The sequence below is a fragment of the Leptodactylus fuscus genome, chromosome 8 (genome assembly GCF_031893055.1).
Source record: "Leptodactylus fuscus isolate aLepFus1 chromosome 8, aLepFus1.hap2, whole genome shotgun sequence".
In the NCBI taxonomy this organism is placed as follows: domain Eukaryota; kingdom Metazoa; phylum Chordata; class Amphibia; order Anura; family Leptodactylidae; genus Leptodactylus; species Leptodactylus fuscus.
The window spans coordinates 83,010,545-83,028,606 of NC_134272.1; the positions used below are offsets into that span (position 1 = coordinate 83,010,545).

Genomic DNA, 18,062 nt, shown 5'->3' on the forward strand with positions numbered 1-18,062 from the left:
GAGTATTATTACGCCGCCATTAACAGCCATTATTATAGGTCCACTTCTTTTTACCTCCTCCTCACGAAAAACAAATAAAGCCGCTTAACGTCACCTTTCCCAAAACCATTTCACACATTCGCCTCCCCCGAGACCGGATTCCAGGAAGTTGAGACTTATTTATAAAATCCCTTGTCTTTTTATACAGATGTTTTATAGAAACTACCTAGTAAAAGAAAAAGTTAGAAAAATAAACATAAAGTTACATTCACCTCGAGAGGGGGGGGGGGGGGGGATTTATTTATTTCCTGGGAAAGTACAATGTGACAAGTTATATTGTGGACAGAAGGTCCTGCGCTTCCTGTGGGGTGTTTAGTGTGAGGATCTGGGAGAGGAGTCCAAGGAGTTTGGAGAGATAAGTGGCTATCTGCTCTGTTCCGGTAAAGGGAAGAAAAGACGAGTTTCCAGGATTTCCTCACCCCGCAAGGTTGATACTTTGTATCAGTGCGGCGCGGTGCGATTGTTCGCCTGCTTTTTGCGTTCTCCCTGTCTCGCTCCCTTTGTCTTGGAGGGGAAGGCTGCCGCAAGCACTTCCACCTGGATGTTTAAATTATTTAAGTCGCAGGAACTCGGCTTTTTCCCTCCTGAGTAGTTGTGGGTTTTAAAGGCTAAAATTGCTTCATCATGCCAAAGTGAATGTATGCATAAATTATTTAGTTAAACCTGAGAAATCGCAGACTTTCCCACTGATGTCTTTGGTTTTTCTTCTTCGTCTTTTTTTTTTTTTTTTTTTTTTTTTTTTTTTTTCTAAGAGCGCCTGATTAAATTTCAGAGAAGCCTCCGTTTTCTCTGAACGTGTTTTAAATACCCTGCAAGTTTGGCGCCCGATAACAGGAGAGCAGGATGGGGCTGCAAAGATGGCCTGCTGATAGGTGACAATATCACAGCCTGCCATGTACCAACAAGTACAGATGTAGTGGATGGGACCAGATGGCACCGAGACCCAGGCACTTTTTGGTTTCTTTTTTTTTTTTTTTTATGGGGGGGGGCAAGGCCACTGTCTGTCGATGAAATATGTGAAGGGCTAGAAGACAAACACGGCTCTACTGCGCCAAATTAACACTGCCATTCACATGACTTAACAAAAATAGGACATGTCTTATCGTCTGGTGGTCTGAAAAACTTGAATGTGTGTATTGACAAAGCAATGTGTTACTGAGGCTCTGCTACACCAAGATTACTTGCGCCAAATGACAAACTCAGTTCTGCTGTATCTGATATGCAATTCTTCCATACTAGATATTGAATACAATATTATATCGGAATGTTGTTGCTATAACTTTCGTCTATGGCTGCAATGTCTTCCATGACACATTCTAAACCTCACTAGAGACAATGTAGCAGAAACACAACATAGGCCACATATGTAAGTGCTGGCCTTATGAGCTTACAATCTACAGTAAGTAGTGGGGGGGAGGTGTTTACTGTCATATACTGTCTCATAATGATGTCACCATTAGAGATGAGCGAGTACAATTCGAAACTCCAGTTTTGAATAGCATGCACCTATAGGAATGAATGAACGTGGACTTTGCCGGTGGCCGGTCGCTTAACCCTCTGTGTGCTGGCCGCTTCCATTCATTCCTATGGGTGCGTGCTATTCGAAACGGCCGTTTCTTATAGTACTCGCTCATTTCTAGTCACCATCATTGGTGGCGAAGTAGATTGCACCGCCCTATGTCTCCTGTCGGTGACCGTGGAGGGGGGGCACATACTTTCTAGGGCACATTTTGAGCTTTTTTCGCCTCTTTTTATAGTTTATCGGATACGAATCCTCTATGATATTATGGAGAGGAGGTTAGAAGTTGCTCTCTCTGGATATCTCTTTATGCACAGGACTTGTCACAGCTGATTTGCATGAATTAGCAAATGGGTCAAACATGAAGGCAGGCAGAAAAGTTCCCGGGTAAAGGGAGATTAGGCTTTCAGAATATGCATGTGTCTAAAAAAGTGCGCAGCGAATGTGTATATACAGCGCATAGATATAGAAAGAGAGAGAGCCAGAGTGTCTTTACCGACGTAGCAGAGCTGAATGTTATTTGGCATTATTACCAGCTTTGATGTCGTATTCCTATCTCATCATTAGGATCGGTTTCTAATTCGTGGTGGTCCAACCTCTGGGACCCCGACCTAAACGAAACGCAGCTATAACATTGTAGCAGAAAATGGAATCTTGAAATTTTGCATTTTTCACTATTCTGTGTTTTGCACTTCTACCGCCCCCTATGGAGAAAATGCAGCATTGTGTGAACAAGGATCTAGTTCACTTTCCTGGGAATGTAAAACGCAGCAAACACCAAAAGCGCTGGTTTTCTGCAACATATGGCCTCAGCCTAAAGGGACTAAATCCTGTGGCCCGATCATGCTCAGGATTGGTGAGGGTCCCAAAGGTCAGACTTTATGAGATGCAACAATAGTGTAAGGGTCCATTCACACAAAGGAAGTTGGGGCTGATTCTTCTGAAAAATAAGTCTCTCATTGACTTCAATGGGTTCCGTTTTCCACGCGGCACCCATTGATATCAATTGCATTGATTTCAATGGGTTCCGCGCGGAGAATGGAATTCATTGAAGTCAATGGGGGGCTTATTTTTCAGCACGCTGCGCCAGAATCCGTGCCAACTTCCTCTGTGTGAATGGACCCTTAGACTGAGGTTCGTTGAGCCCACCAGATAAAACGGGGACCCATCCTTGAACAACCGCTTTAACCCTTTAAATGCTGGACCATTATAGTGTTATTGAAGGATCATCCGATGGGTTAATCTGAGAACCGTAGGTGGCATAAGATGAGTTGGGACCAATAACAAACTCGGCTCTGCTACATCTAAACTTTATTTCTCCTGCATTGGCATACAGTTGATAGTACAGAATGGTGACATTGTGATCCAGACGTTAGAACGGGTAAACTTCTTCCTTTACGAAGCAAACGCATGAGAAATGGTTGCGTCTCCTCGGATATTATGTTTTGATAGACTGGGGCTCCTTGTTGTTAACAATTGAAGTGCAGAGGTTAGAGTCGTAGCGGAATGTAATTCCCAGCAATCTGACAGACCTGCGGATTGAAGCGGCAGGGTCTCCCTATGATTCCCGGGAATTGCTTCTCACGGTGACAAATGATTAGCTGTTATCTCAGACTGAATTTGATTCCTACGAGGCGCTGAGTCAGGTAACGCGCGGGGATTGATATCGTCAGGCTCCTTAAGAGAACAATCTCTCCCGGTAAAATCATTGTAGGTTTTTAGGCTAATTGTCTAATGATTCCTCACGTAGGAGTCACTGCCGCCGCCGCCGCCACTTCTTTCTGGAGACTGATAAGTTCCCGGGATCAGATCTCTTTTCGAGTCGATACCTTGAGTCATTGTGGAAGAGAAATGCCAATCTTAAGACAGTAAAACACGTCTTGGAGTGGTGAGTTTTAATCCAATACATGAAATAGTGATTTGGCGCTTGCTATTGCTTGATGATGTCATATAGGAAGCCATCAATGGACAACATGGATGGAATATGGATGCCATCTATAGGCTGTCCATTTTGTTAGGTTAAAAGCCAAAAATTCTGGAACATTACAGCCGTCCCCATACATCTAGATAATAAAAACGCGGATTACAAATAGTCCCGTGGATTAGAAGACTAGCGGACAGGATATCTTGTGACCAGAGCAGGGAACCTTGGACATTTGGGTTGCCTCAGCTAGTCTAACCTTGGAGGTGTCTCTTTTTATTAACACACGGAGAACCGACTTGTTTCTCAAGGATTAGAAAAATCGGAGACATTTTTTGCAAAAACAGTGCCACACCCATCCATGGGTGATGTGTGGTATTGCAATGAAGCTGTGCTGCAATACTAGTCGCAACGTTTTTGCAATCTTAGACGATCCTTTAAAGGAAATCAAAAATCCCAGGGGTACAAGGATCGGGCTTGTAAAATGTTTCCTCCAGGAACCTGTGAAAGTTGTAGCGTGGACCACCTAGTATTCCTTGGTATATAGGGATAGATATTTTTGGCTCCTTCCCAGGGAATGATTATTATCGGGCTTGGTTGGAACATATCATCATAATAGGGCCACAATGGTTTTTGACAGTCCTTAGCAAGGCTACTACAGTAACCCATTGGCCCAAGGGACTATTTTCTAGATTTCTTTTAGTCTCTCCAGGTTTTTGATGGGGCGCCGTTCTCCTCCATGTTTACCCACCTTGACCATAACTCCTTGGAACACACTGAGGTTTCTCATTAAACCTTTCTTGTTTTAACCTCACTCGAGGATCCAATAACTGGGAGCCTCATACTTCATTTTGGGCCGTCAGCACAGGAATGTTTACCCAGCGGAGGAGGTCTAAACATTCCCACTTATTCCTGATGACCTTACATGTCTGTCACCGTTTACCTTGCCAGCCTGCTGTAATATGTTTTGTTTTTCTTGCACAGAAAGTAATGTAAGCCTTGGATGCAAGAAAAAAAATGCCCTTGGGTGGGCAAAACGCCCGGCCTCCTAACCCCGATAATGTCGTCCATACGTGTCCTTACAGTAACATGGATGAAATAAGTGGAGATTTTGTAGTACAGTTATAGAATTTTCAGGGTGTCGGTATGAGATGAATTTACAGTGCAGCTAAGGATTGTCTACAAGCCAGTAATATGACCCAAGGAGTGTCTGTGTGGCATACCAGCGTGCAAGGATCAGCACCCTTTCACTACTGCACTACATGCTGCAAAGTAAGCAAGACGGCTAACAATCTAACCAGCAGGTATGACAAAAATATACAAAGGAGACACAAAACCGAAAGTCTATACGGAACACTCAATGGAAACATAAACATAAAACCTATGAGGACAATAAATCTAAACTTAAAGACTAAACGTAAAGTCTATACCTAACACTTAAGAAAAACTAAAAGGACAATAAACCAGTCTAACCCCAAAGGGAACCCACAGTTCAAGACTAAATGTAACATCCAAGAGACACTAAACTTTAAGACTTTACCTAAGTAAACATTACACCTAAAGACTAAACCTAAAAGATATTACAACTACAGACAACAGTTAGAGACACTAAACCTAAACGGACACTAAACGAAAATTAAATTCAAGGACTCACTGTTACCGAAATATACACTAAATCTAAAGATTAAAACTAAAGAGATACTATAAATAAGCTAAATCTAAAGACTAAACCTAAAGAAACACTAAACCTAAAGACTAATCCCAAAATGTTAGAGATGCTACTCCTACATACTAAACCAAAGAGAGACTACACCTAAAGACTAAACCCGAAAAGACACCAAACCTAAAGACTAAGCCTAAAACCTAAACCTAAAGAGACACCAAACCTAAAGACTAAGCCTAAAACCTAAACCTAAAGAGACACCAAACCTAAAGACTAAGCCTAAAACCTAAACCTACATAGTTACATAGTAGATGATGGACTAAGGTCTTTATCCAACCTCAAGTCCAACCTATAACCCTACAATCCCTACAAGAGACCAAAGCTAAAGACTAAACCTAAAGAGACACCAAACCTAAAGACTAAGCTTATAACCTATAATCTAAGCCTAAAGAGACACCAAAGATAAAGCTTAAGCTTAATGCTAAAGAATTAGTCTACAAACTAAGTCTAAAGAGATGCCACTTATCCAGAAGAAACCAAAAACTTAAAACCTAACCTAAAAGTCTAAACTTAGAGACAGTCTAAGTCTAAAGCCTTAACCTAAGGAGATACCAAACCTCAAAGACACTAAACCTAAAGACTTCGCCTAAATCTAAACAAACAAGAAGGATACTAAACCTAAGATCTCCTGTACAGTTCCTGTGGAGCTGAAAGCAATCTTTTGTTCGCTGTTATCAGCCAATGCAGGAAGGGACTGTCTGTAGTGTTCTTCAGTGGGATCACCAGCAGGAAGTCCAGAAATCTGACCGTCCCCGACCACTCTCAGGTCTCTGCTCCCAAGTGTGAATGATCGTAGCAGCTCCGACTGTTACCACTCCTATCACCCAGCTTTCCTAGAGCCCCGAACCACCAAACTTATGTTTCCTTTTGCACTTCTGTTACTTTATAACAAGATCAATGAGTCGTTCAAGACTTCACACCTTGTTAGGAAGTGCTTTTGAATTTCTCAGGAGTCAGACACCCAGCTTTCCCAGAAACCGATACAACGTCAAACTTCCATGTGCAACTTATGGGAAAAGTCTTATCTTAGTTTACTTAAAAGCAGCCTATATAGTATAGGGCCGGCGTAGAATAAGGGGAAGATTAAAGGCTTGTGTCAGGGCTTGGCCCGGTGCAGACTTCCTGTGCAGCCAGCCCTCCTGTCCCCACTGTAGGTTTTCTTTCCTCCATCTCTCCCTCTTTAAAGGGAAGAGTTGAGCCCTTCTCACTGCCTGGCGGTGTCAGATTAAATACCGAGATGGCGACAGGAAAGAGGCTTGGAGTAAAAACAAAAGACAGGGGGGTGAGATTTATCAGGTTGGCGACGGAACTGCAGGCTTGTCGGACTCCAATTTACAGAAATCCAAACAGATTTTACTTGACACGATCCGCAATCATTAGTGCCGGAGCAGAGCTAATTAAGAAATTAGCTTTCCTGATTGTTTGCCTGCTCTCCTAGTGATGAGTAGCTGAATAATAACTATTTAACAAGAGCTGATACAGATGTAGCAGGGCCGAGCTGGTCAGGTGCAGCAGAGCTGAGTTTGTCGCTCGGCGCAATGTATAATCTATGATGAGAATGCACCAAATAACAAATTCAGCTCTGCTACATCTATAGGATTGTATCACCTGGATGGCAGCTATCAGAATAAATGGGATAAAAGTTTTTTTTTTTTCTTCGTAACTTTATTTTGGATGTCATGTCCTGGCAGGGTGACAACGACAGCGAAGGTCTTCCTGTATCACTAGGGCCAGGGTCACACGGGGATGTTGAGTGATTCGCCAAGCAGATTAGTTCTTTTGTTGTTGCATAACTAGACTGAGTTGCCATTTAGGAGTCCAGGAAAGCTGGGTGATGGCTTCCAGGGATGCACAGGGATAGGGCTGCGTGGTGATTTTGGCTACGACTATGCACAAGGCAGATTTGTTGCAGAGGTTTCTGCAATGGGATGGGTTAGTTTAGGTAGTAAGCGTGTGGCTTTATACAAGGGCCATTCACATGACGCAGTAATTTCTGCAACAAATCTGCCACATGTGAATTAACCCTTGTTTTCCTGCATCTAGAGCTAATATTAAGTTTGCCATTCTAGTCTTCTATCTACGTACAACGGCAAAAGGCAGAGTGACTTGTAGGTGCCCCCCTGGCACAGCCCCCAGGGCAGACACCCCTCCGGTGCCCCCGCTACTCCCCTCCTTTATCTCACTGCACTTTCTATTAATACTCGTCTTGTATGGAATGTGAGGAGCTTTATATGTGACTGGTAACAATACCTGGGCCACAAGGAACACATTCCTGATATCTTACAAAGTGACAGAAATCTGATCCCGGGAGGGCAATAAATTAACTCTCTTGTCTCGGCTATTTCAGTTTGTATCACATTTCACCCTCGCTTATATTTTGGGATTCAGGTTTAAGACATCGATTCTTTACATCACCCAGCAGATGTAGTGCGAAGGACAGAATATCTATCTATCTATCTATCTATCTATCTATCTATCTATCTATCTATCTATCTATCTATCTATCTTATATACTATCTATCCCACATCTGTGCGTTTATAGGGTCAATTTTAATAAAAGTAGTACATGTTTAACTAAACCCCCCCTCCTCCTATCTAATAGAACCATGGGGGTCCCACATCCAAGCCCCCTGTGGTTTATAGCGATGCCCACCCCCCTCTGCACCTGGGATGGATTATTGCCTAGGAATGGCATCCTTGTTCACTACAGATTGTGCTAGAGCGCCATGTGTTACTTTGTCTGACAACCATGTTTGCTTTTGGAATTCAACTTGTTGTCAAGTTAGAATCCTCATTGCTTGGTGAATATATTAGTATCACTGCGCATATTATCAGAGCGTAGAAAATAGCGACAGCAAACGTATCAGACATAGGATGTCTATAGGCTGTATGGATAACTAGAGATGCAGCAGAGTTGAGTTTGTTGTTTCAACATCATTCCATTTGTAGGCTTGCACATGTGGCTGGAGCGTGAGATACTGTCACACCGAGGTGTCTAGGCTCCTGCTAGCAACACCTATTGGCCCTATACAAATGGAAGTAATCCAGACTACTATAGATCCACCATGGGGGTGAGGGCTTCCTAGGTGGGATTTGGGATTTTTCACTTTCGAGAAGGAATTAAAGTTGCAATACTAATATCAAAGCTTCTGTAGGAGAAAGCATGTGAAAGAGAGAAAAGCTCCCATGCGGGCTTTCTCCCCCCCCTTGTGGTCAGGGGGGGTTCCATTGTGATGAATGTATATCCTTAGCAGCTTAACTAAGCAGGTGAGGTGTTCATTAGCAAAAGCGAGGATACTATAGAGAGAGGCAAGAACATACCAGCCCGATCATTTGTTCAGTCTGCCATCTACACATCAATTATCCTGCTGGGCTAATTACCACCTTTCCCTTGTCGAGTACCTAAGCGTTCTCACTTCTGCGCATCTGATCACATCAATTCATTATTGATAACGTGCGGATGTAATAAACCTGGAGGTGCAAAATACATCCACCCTATAGAAAGTAGGGGAAAAAATCAGGGCCATTCTACTCCTTCCATTTCTAAAATGACAGACCATGAGGAAGACAAATCATTGATAGGAGTCTCGTTGTGTAGGCACCCAGCTTTCCAAGAATAATGGGTTGATGCTAGACTAAGCTGATGTTATTATAGAGTCTGGGAATACGGGGGAGAGGACTGAGGATATATAAGGTTGCAGAATTTGGTTGCAACTCCAATTAGGGTCACCCTGAGACTTCTTCACTGATGTAAGCGAATGGCGTTACCTCCGCAAGGACGCTGCGTCTACGACTTCTAGTTGTAAAAAAGTTGACCTTGATCTTTTTGTGATTAGAAGTCGTATGTTGCAGAACCTAATATGCCAAAAGCTGTAGTCGCAGCATATAATGTAACAGAAGCCGAAGTTGTAGTCGCAGCACCTAATGTGACGAAAGCCGAAGTTGTAGTCGCAGCTAGGGTTGAGCGATCGGGATCGGAAAAGATCGGATTTCGATCGGCGATCGAGTAAATTTCGCGATCACGATCAGAATTTCGACCCGATCTTTTCCAGTGGGATCGAAATCGGAGGTTATCTCAAGATCGGCTCAACCCTAAAAGTGACTTTTCCCATAGAAAAGCATTGACTAGGGTTGAAGATCGGGATCGGAAAAGATCGGATTCCGATCGGCGATCGAGCAAATTTCACGATCAGGATCGAGATCGGCTGGAAAATGATCGGAAATCGGATTTTAAAATCGATCTTGAAACCTCAAGATCGGCTCAACCCTAGTCGCAGCACATAATGTAACAGAAGCTGTAGTCGTAGTCGCAGCACCTAGTGTGACGAAAGCCATAGTCGTAGTCGCAGCATATAATGTAACAGAAGCTGTAGTCTTAGTCGGAGCACCTAATGTGACTATAAGCCGTAGTCGTAGTCTCAGCACCTAATGTCACAGAAGCCATGCTCGTAGTCGCAGCACCTAATGTCACAGAAGCCATGCTCGTAGTCGCAGCACCTAATGTCACAGAAGCCATGCTCGTAGTCGCAGCACCTAATGTCACAGAAGCCATGCTCGTAGTCGCAGCACCTAATGTCACAGAAGCCATGCTCGTAGTCGCAGCACCTAATGTGACAGAAGCTGTAGTCGTAGTCGCAGCACCTAATGTGACTATAAGCCGTAGTCGTAGTCTCAGCACCTAATGTCACAGAAGCCATGCTCGTAGTCGCAGCACCTAATGTCACAGAAGCCATGCTCTTAGTCGCAGCACCTAATGTAAAAGAAGCTGTAGTCGTAGTCGCAGCACCTAATGTGACATAAGCTGTAGTCGTAGTCGCAGCACCTAATGTGACTATAAGCCGTAGTTGTAGTCGCAGCACCTAATGTGATTAGAAGATGTAGTCGTAGTCTCGGCACCTAATGCAATCCATTGACTTACAAGGATCTTTGGTCTCCATACTAGTATATGTGGGCCAGGGCTATGTGGCTACCTTTATACCCAATAAATATATATAACAGAACTTTTAGCTGCTTTTGCTTTGGTTATCTTGGGGGTAAATGCCCCGCAGGTCACTTTCCACTGTAAAGATGGTAAGGATTAATGAGTCCGGGGTGACATTGTTCTGCTGACTGCATATACTCCACATGGATGGTCTTGTTGTCTTTCCAGCTTGACAAATGTAAAACGCCTAATTTCCTGTGTTTTTTTTGCTACCTGGTGGGGATGCTATTCAGGTGACAGAGATACAGACCCAGGAGGGGGTAACAGATGTTAGGCCATTATCATGTGAATAAAAACACACATAGTCCTGATCCATAGCACAGCCATCACCTGGCCAGCTTTTCCTCTGATCTTTATCCCATCTGACAGACCTGGACTCCCCGACCTCTCCAAATCCCCGACCCCCAGCTGGTGATCTAGAGGTTTATGGCAGGGAGAACCCTGTGCTATCTCTCTGCACAGATGCCATTCAAGACAATCTGACTTTGCATTGATTTTTGTGCTTAGGATTAAATAGGGGCAAATCCAAAAACGGCATTAAAAAACACCTACTGAAAATGCAACACTTTAAAGGAGAAAGTATATCTATATGGTAAGGAATTTTACTGAATTCCCCTTCCCACTACGTGTATTTAGTGTCAGTTACTGTTTTGTATACAGAGCGGTTGTAATTGTGAGTGTCGGTGACAACACTAATTAGTGACCACCTAGATGTGTATCTGTATATGGACTGAGTGTGACTAGGACTGAATATACAATAGGGCGACATAACTGCATTGCTATAAGTATAGACCGCCACACAATCCACATAGTCACATCTACATCCTAGTCATCTGCATAAAGAACCCTCGCAGGTGCTGCCACCAAGCTTTACCGGGACCCTGACAACATGAGATGTGTATAGCAAATTATAGAAGATTAACATGCAGGAAACTGGTAAAGATGGATGACCAAAACTCCTACAATACTCCTAACATACTGTTATGGGGTAAATGTTCTTTAATCTTGGGTTCCTAAAGATAACATCGTGCTCACAAGAGTTAGTGATCTCCGTGTGGTTCACAGTTGACATTCATAGACGCACGAGTGTCCGCTGTCCTGTCAACCGTCACGTATTATGGAGGGGGCCAAAATAGATAAAAATGATATGAACATAAGATAGTTACTGTGTATACAAATGGATTCTGGTTCTAAATGTATTAGAGTAGTGCAAAGACAAGATACCATTCAATATCTCTATCTATCTATCTTTTATCTATCTTTTCCATATCTATTATCTATTATAAATCCCATATACTGTTGCACTTCAAGAGATTTACTTTGTAGCCATTGTTACACTCACTTAAAGGAAACAGATGAAGAAAATTGGTTTCCCCCCCAGGGGGATGAGGACAACACATGGTCATTTAGAAGCAGTTGATATTGTATATCCTCCGGTGCATCCAGATTGTTATTGACCATCACATATGATCTTCCTGCTCCCTCCTTCACATATTGTGCGGATATATGGTGACAAGTCTAAGTTCTTATGCAAGTTTCTAGAGTACACATGGCCACTGCTGAGGTTTTTGAGTTACTCCAATATCCTCATTGTGGCTCTAGAGTTCCCTGTCCTTTAGAGCTTTGCCCAAAATACAATAGGGAACCATATATTTTTGAATTTTGGTGGTGTATATTGGTCATTACAGAAATTGCCACATACTGTCCCATATAGGGCTCACAATCTACATTTCCTATCAGTATATCTTTGGCGTCTGGGAGGAAACCCATACAAACTCCTTGCAGATGTTGTCCTTGGCAGGATTCGAACCCAGGACTCCAGTGCTAACCACTAGTATAGTCTAAAACAGGGCTAGGGAACCTTTGGCTCTCCAGCTGCTGTGAAACTACAACTCCCATCATGCTCCATTCACTTCCATGGGAGTTCCCAGAACAGCAGAGCCAGTATGCATGCTGGGAGTTGTAGTTTTGCAACAGCTGGAGAGCCGTACGTTCCCTACCCCTGGTCTAAAACCTCCGACACAATGTATCTGGTGGTCAATCGAATGAGTGATTAATCTCCACGTCTATGGCCGAGACGAGGAACGAGAATTCTCGAAAACAGGAAAGCGCCGTTATTAACCTTCTCTTTTATCTAAATGAGCTCGACGGTTTTGGTGGTTAGCAGAATGTTACGAAGACTCTGTGGGAACGAAATGTAGCTAGGTTTGATGATTTTAATTAAAATTGCATTAAATAAAATATACAATGAAAGTCCCTGCACACACAGACATTTAGCTCCGCGCTTAACATCAACAGTTAAAGAAAACAACCGCCATCAAATGACTTTCTCGCCGTAATTACTGCTCCGGTTTGGACTTAGCCATTATTAACAGAACGTACAGTTAGACTCTTCTGGCACTGTAATATGTTATTGTAGAATTATAATTAATCTTACAGGAAGTGGTGGGATTCTTACAGTATCAGATTGAAGCAATACGGCATATAGATTTATTAATGCTTTTAATCAGTTCTGGCAAAATTAATTTTGCAATGATTGCTTACATTGAAATTTGCATAAATTTCAAGGAAGCCATTTATTTCTGGGGATATTAAAACAGGACACCGGCCTGGAACGACAAAACTTTTGCCACTCTTCTGACATGGTAAAATACAGGATTATTGGGCGTTGACTTTTTTTCTGGATCAACCAAGCGGTTTTTGGTTTATTGCCTTTGATGGTTTTGTCAGTGTTGGAGATGTTGTCCTTGGTTGGATCCATACCCAGGACCCCAGGGATATAGCCAAACTACTAAGCCATGGTGTTATCCATATTGGGGTCGTCAAGCTTTTTGGATTATTTCCCACAATGCTAATGCAAACGTCATCATGGGAAGAACATACAAAGTGTTAGAACCCCGGTGTTACAAAGTAACAGTGCTAACCAAGGAGCCACCATGCTATCCATATGAGTACTTTGGGGTCTTCGGACTACTCAATGGCAAGATCGTTATTGATGGTTACTTGTTAGACATATATTATTTTGCAAAAAATTTCCCCCAAAATGATTCCAATTCCAAAAAAGTTGGTTTGATTTACTGTTTTCGTTCCAATTCTTCTCTATTCTCATCCATGGCCCCTTTCAAATTTTTGTTGGTTGTTCTTGGAAACAGTCAACACTTTACTCCCATGTGACCTTATGGTTTTAGACGTGAATGGAGAGCAAAATATATATGTCCTCAGACACCATGACCATGGCCGGTTAAGACAACCTCCGAGTTGTATATGGGTACCGGTAGACTATTGTGTCTCCGCAAGCCTCTGGTTTTATATGGAGTCATATAAAGGGTTCCTTTGGTTCACAACATGTTTTATTTCAGAATTATTTCCTGGTGTTACGTCTTGGAGAAGATTTCGACCTAATAGGTGGCTGCACAGAATACCATATGGCGGTAGGGGCAACATGGTGGCTCAGTGGTTAGCACTGTAGCCTTGCAGCGCTGGAGTTCTGGGTTCGAATCCTGCCAGGAACAACATCTGCAAGGAGTTTGTATATTCTCCCTTTCTACAAAAGACCTACTGATGGGGGAAAAAAAATATCATACCATATGGCGGCACATGGAGTTTATAGGGGCCACATAGCATTGCCATACTTATAGGGGAGAGTACTAATAAGATATGAGGCAGCACCGAGCACCATATGGCAGTACATGGAGTATGTAGAGACCATGAGGGCCTCCATGTATACAACTCTGCAATACCACAACATAGAGCACTATATGGCAGTATGTAGGGACTCCTTCGGCCTCCATACACTCTCCATGTATACAATTCTTGCATATCATGAGGTCTTCTTTTGACAAGGTCCATCTAATTGAACCCAGGCAGGTACTTGGGAAGATGTATGCAGTCACCCATGATATATTTGCTTGCATATTTTTGTACATTATTACGGTGTATCCATTGGCCGTAACTGTTTTTGCAGAGCATTCCTATCATCTCGCCCTGTTATAGGTGTAATAAATACCCCCGGCCAGTAGATAAATTGTGCAAGTCGTAATGTTTTTCGTACTTTATTTTTTTTGACTCTCTCGCCTCACTTCTAATGGCTTTAGGCAAGGAACCTGATAAAAATCAAGCAGCCAGTTCTGCTTTATACAGACCCTGTAAACAAGTCTTGCACCTCTTCAGCCCTCAATCTTATCAGGACCATTAACCCGTTGCGTCCCAGAGAAGAATGTAAGTGCAATGCATGGAGGGAGTTGCAATAGTCCAGGCCCAGGAGCATTATCACCTAGAACACTTTCAGACACCCCTCTGTATCTTCATTTCAGTGGAGGTCCTGTACTTTTCAGCTCAGGGATTTAGATAAGTATTTGAGGTCTATACAAACACATGGCATTGATAAGTGTACAAGTGTGAAACCTTCTGCAGCCAGGCGTTATCAGGGCGCACAGTAAAATTCTGCTGCAGGAGATAAGTCTTATCAGACCTCCATACTCTCAGCACACTGAGCTTTCTAGTTCGGACAGTTTGGGACTAAACTTTTGCTCCCCAGCTCCTGTCCTTGTGCTATAAAGTTGCATTGCTAGGACTCTATAATAGCAGAACTAGAGACAATTCGTGAGGGCGCAGCTATGTGCTTATCTCACAGGGTTACGCGTGCAACATTGACATTCATTGGATTTTTCTTTTTTGCAAAATCTCATACATTTTTATGTAGCAAGAAGGTGAAAAAAATCATTATTTGATTCGATGTGATATAATGTTATGGGAGCAATATAGTAGGCGTATAGTGGTATAGTATAGAGTGTAGTAAAGTATAACACACTGCACAGTGACCGAAATAGATACAATGTAGTATAATAGTAGAAGAGGGTATGGCGGTATATTTTATTATACTGTATATTGGTATAATATATTAAAGTATAGCATGAAATGGTATAATATAGTCTAGATACAATATAGTATAATAGTATAAGATGGTGTGGCAGTATATTTTATTATACTGTATATCAGTATACTATTATAGTAAAGTATATGTATAACGGTATAAGAACGGCATGAAATGGTATAATATAGTCTAGATACAATGTAGCTTAGTACTATACAATGGTATATGGTACAGTATAGTATACTGTAGTCTAAATAGATACAATATAGTATAGTAGTAACGTAGTATAGTATAGCAGCATTTTTTCATATATATCAGTATAACACTGTTATATAATATACCTACAGCAGTATTAATATAGTAAAATAGTACAGTATAGTATAAAGTACAATATAGCATGGTAGTAAAGTAGTATATTATAGTATGGCAGCATATTTTAATATAACATAGTTATATAATATAGTATATGTGTAACAGCATAATACATTATAGTATAAAATAGTATAGTGTAGTATAGCCTAGGTAAAAGTAGCACGGTATATTATAATATCCTATAGAAGAGTATACTATAGGTCAGGGGTCAGCAACCTTCGGCTCTCCAGCTGCTGGCAAACTACAACTCCCAGCATGCTCCATTCACATCCATGCGAGTTCCATATACATCTCAGCAGATATGCATGCTGGGAGTTGTAGTTTTACAACACCTGGAGCGCTGAAGATGGTCTACCCCCTGTTCTTGGGTAATTATATATCAGTATAAGATAAAATAGAGTAGTATACTGTAGTACAATATACCTAGTACATGTAGCACGGTGCAATAAGTGGCGTATAATATGTTTGCTACATGCTATAATAAAGTGCCGTATACTATAGTCTACATCATGGCATCATTTTTGCAATGGATAATGCAGAGATCTTCAGCCGGTGTCTCCCCAGAAGCCATAGTTCTCAGTATATTATAACAAGCAGAACCAACATGCTGGGAGTTGTAGTTTTGCAGATTGGAGAACGCAGTCTAGAATTGCATGGTCTATTACAGCGCTCCATGGTTTAATATTCTGATGTTTTTTGGTAAACAGCCCCCCGGGTGCACGGGATGGATTAACTGAATCCAGCTGACGGTGTCCTTTGAGCGGCAGCCACCTTTCCTGAGAACAGGCCGGTTATGTGCTGGGGCTATCTGTCTGGTTATTGCCACACCCAGGATTCGAGCTGACAAGCGACCATACATTGCCAGTGTCAGCAAATTCCACTACCTGAAAGAGATTGAGGGGGAGAGAGGAGCCCTGCGGAGGGAGGGAGGGGGCATCGCCATGTTATACGAGTGGCACCAGGCCATGACAACTCTTTTAGCAATCTGGAGCCAACTCCAAGGGTTTGGGAGAGGGGAAGTCAGCACTAGAGCAGATAACAGAATTGGTGTTTAAACAGAGACACGTAAGTGACAGATGACGGTGACAAGCTGCTTGGATAGAGACCGATTTACATGGATTTAGCTGGCACAACAGGAAGGATGGAAATGTTGGCCATCGACGGTGTAAATACAGTGGGCGCAGAAGATGAGCCTTGTTAGCGTGCATTCACATGGAGCAGATTGGTTGCAGAAAATCCTGCAGCAGTCCTAGTAATCTGAATGAGGCGCTCAGATATTCATGTGCATGGTGCCAGTATAACCCCATTGGTTCTCAGCTGCAGAAAGTGAAGCAACCATTGTCAGACAGGCCCAGCAGAGCCCTGGGCCCAGGGGCTAGCACCATAATGGTCCAGCAGAGTAGCAGAGGGTCCTCCATTGGGCCCAGGAGCTAGCACCATAATGGTCCAGCAGAGTAGCAGAGGGTCCTCTGATGAGCCCGGGGGCTAGCACCATAATGGTCCAGCAGAGTAGCAGAGGGTCCTCCGATGAGCCCGGGGGCTAGCACCATAATGGTCCAGCAGAGTAGCAGAGGGTCCTCCAATGGGCCCGGGGGCTAGTACCAAAATTGTCCAGCAGTGTAGCAGAGGGGCCTCCAATGGGCCCGGGGGCTAGTACAAAATGGTCCAGCAGAGTAGCAGAGGGTCCTCCAATGGGCCCGGGGGCTAGTACAAAATGGTCCAGCAGAGTAGCAGAGGGTCCTCCATTGGGCCCGGGGGCTAGTACAAAATGGTCCAGCAGAGTAGCAGAGGGTCCTCCATTGGGCCCGGGGGCTAGTACCATAATGGTCCGGCAGAGTAGCAGAGGGTCCTCCAATGGGCCCGGGGGCTAGTACCAAAATGGTCCAGCAGAGTAGCAGGGGGTCCTCCAATGGGCCGTATATAACATAATAATGGCCAAGCAGAGTAGAAGAGGGTCCTCCGATGGGCCTGGGGCTAGCAACAAACTGGTCCAGAAGAGTAGCAGAGGGTCCTCCTATGGACAGTGTCTAACACAATGATGATCCAAAAGAAGGCGCTCATATTTGTAGGGTTCTAAGGTGTATCTCCTACAGTGGGCCCCGAGAATTATTTTATCAAAGATAGATTCAACAAGTCTGACAATATACCCTTCAGATTGGGGTCTTGTGACTTCAACAACACCTTTGGTATAGCAGATATATATATATATATATATATATATATATATATATATATATATATATATATATATATATATATATATATATATATATATTCATATTCATCTGATATGTATCCCTATAGTACAAGTATGGCTATACAGAATCTGATACATTGTAGCTGATACCCTTATTATATGGAATATTTTTACAAAAATTTCCTAACCGATATTTCCAAGAGAAGTCCCTATCACCATAGATGATGGATCTGTTTGTTGGTTCTCTGTTCTATATCAGACAAAGGATCGGCGCCCCCTGTGGTCACCTTTACCTGTAAAATCCCCTCCTGCCTGTAACAGATCTGCAGCAGGGCGACATCTGAATCAGCCCTACGAGACGCGGCTTTGATTTCCCCTTTCTGTAAACATTCGACACTGACAACTTTGCTCCTGCTGTTTTGCTTCCTCTTGAAGAT

The 18,062-nt window shown here is 42.8% G+C and overlaps 1 protein-coding gene and 1 long non-coding RNA gene across 4 annotated transcripts in view; one reads left to right on the forward strand and one right to left on the reverse strand.

The window, feature by feature from the left end:
* The window catches only part of ZEB2 (zinc finger E-box binding homeobox 2), a 116,589-nt gene that overhangs the window by 56,260 nt on the left and 42,267 nt on the right, over positions 1-18,062 (forward strand). The gene's annotated exons all lie outside the window — the stretch shown is intronic.
* On the reverse strand, positions 5,217-5,640 carry LOC142216585 (uncharacterized). Its single transcript, XR_012717355.1, has 3 exons — positions 5,588-5,640; positions 5,343-5,428; positions 5,217-5,270 (listed from the first exon to the last, which is right to left on the reverse strand). It is a non-coding gene; the product is annotated as an uncharacterized LOC142216585 (long non-coding RNA).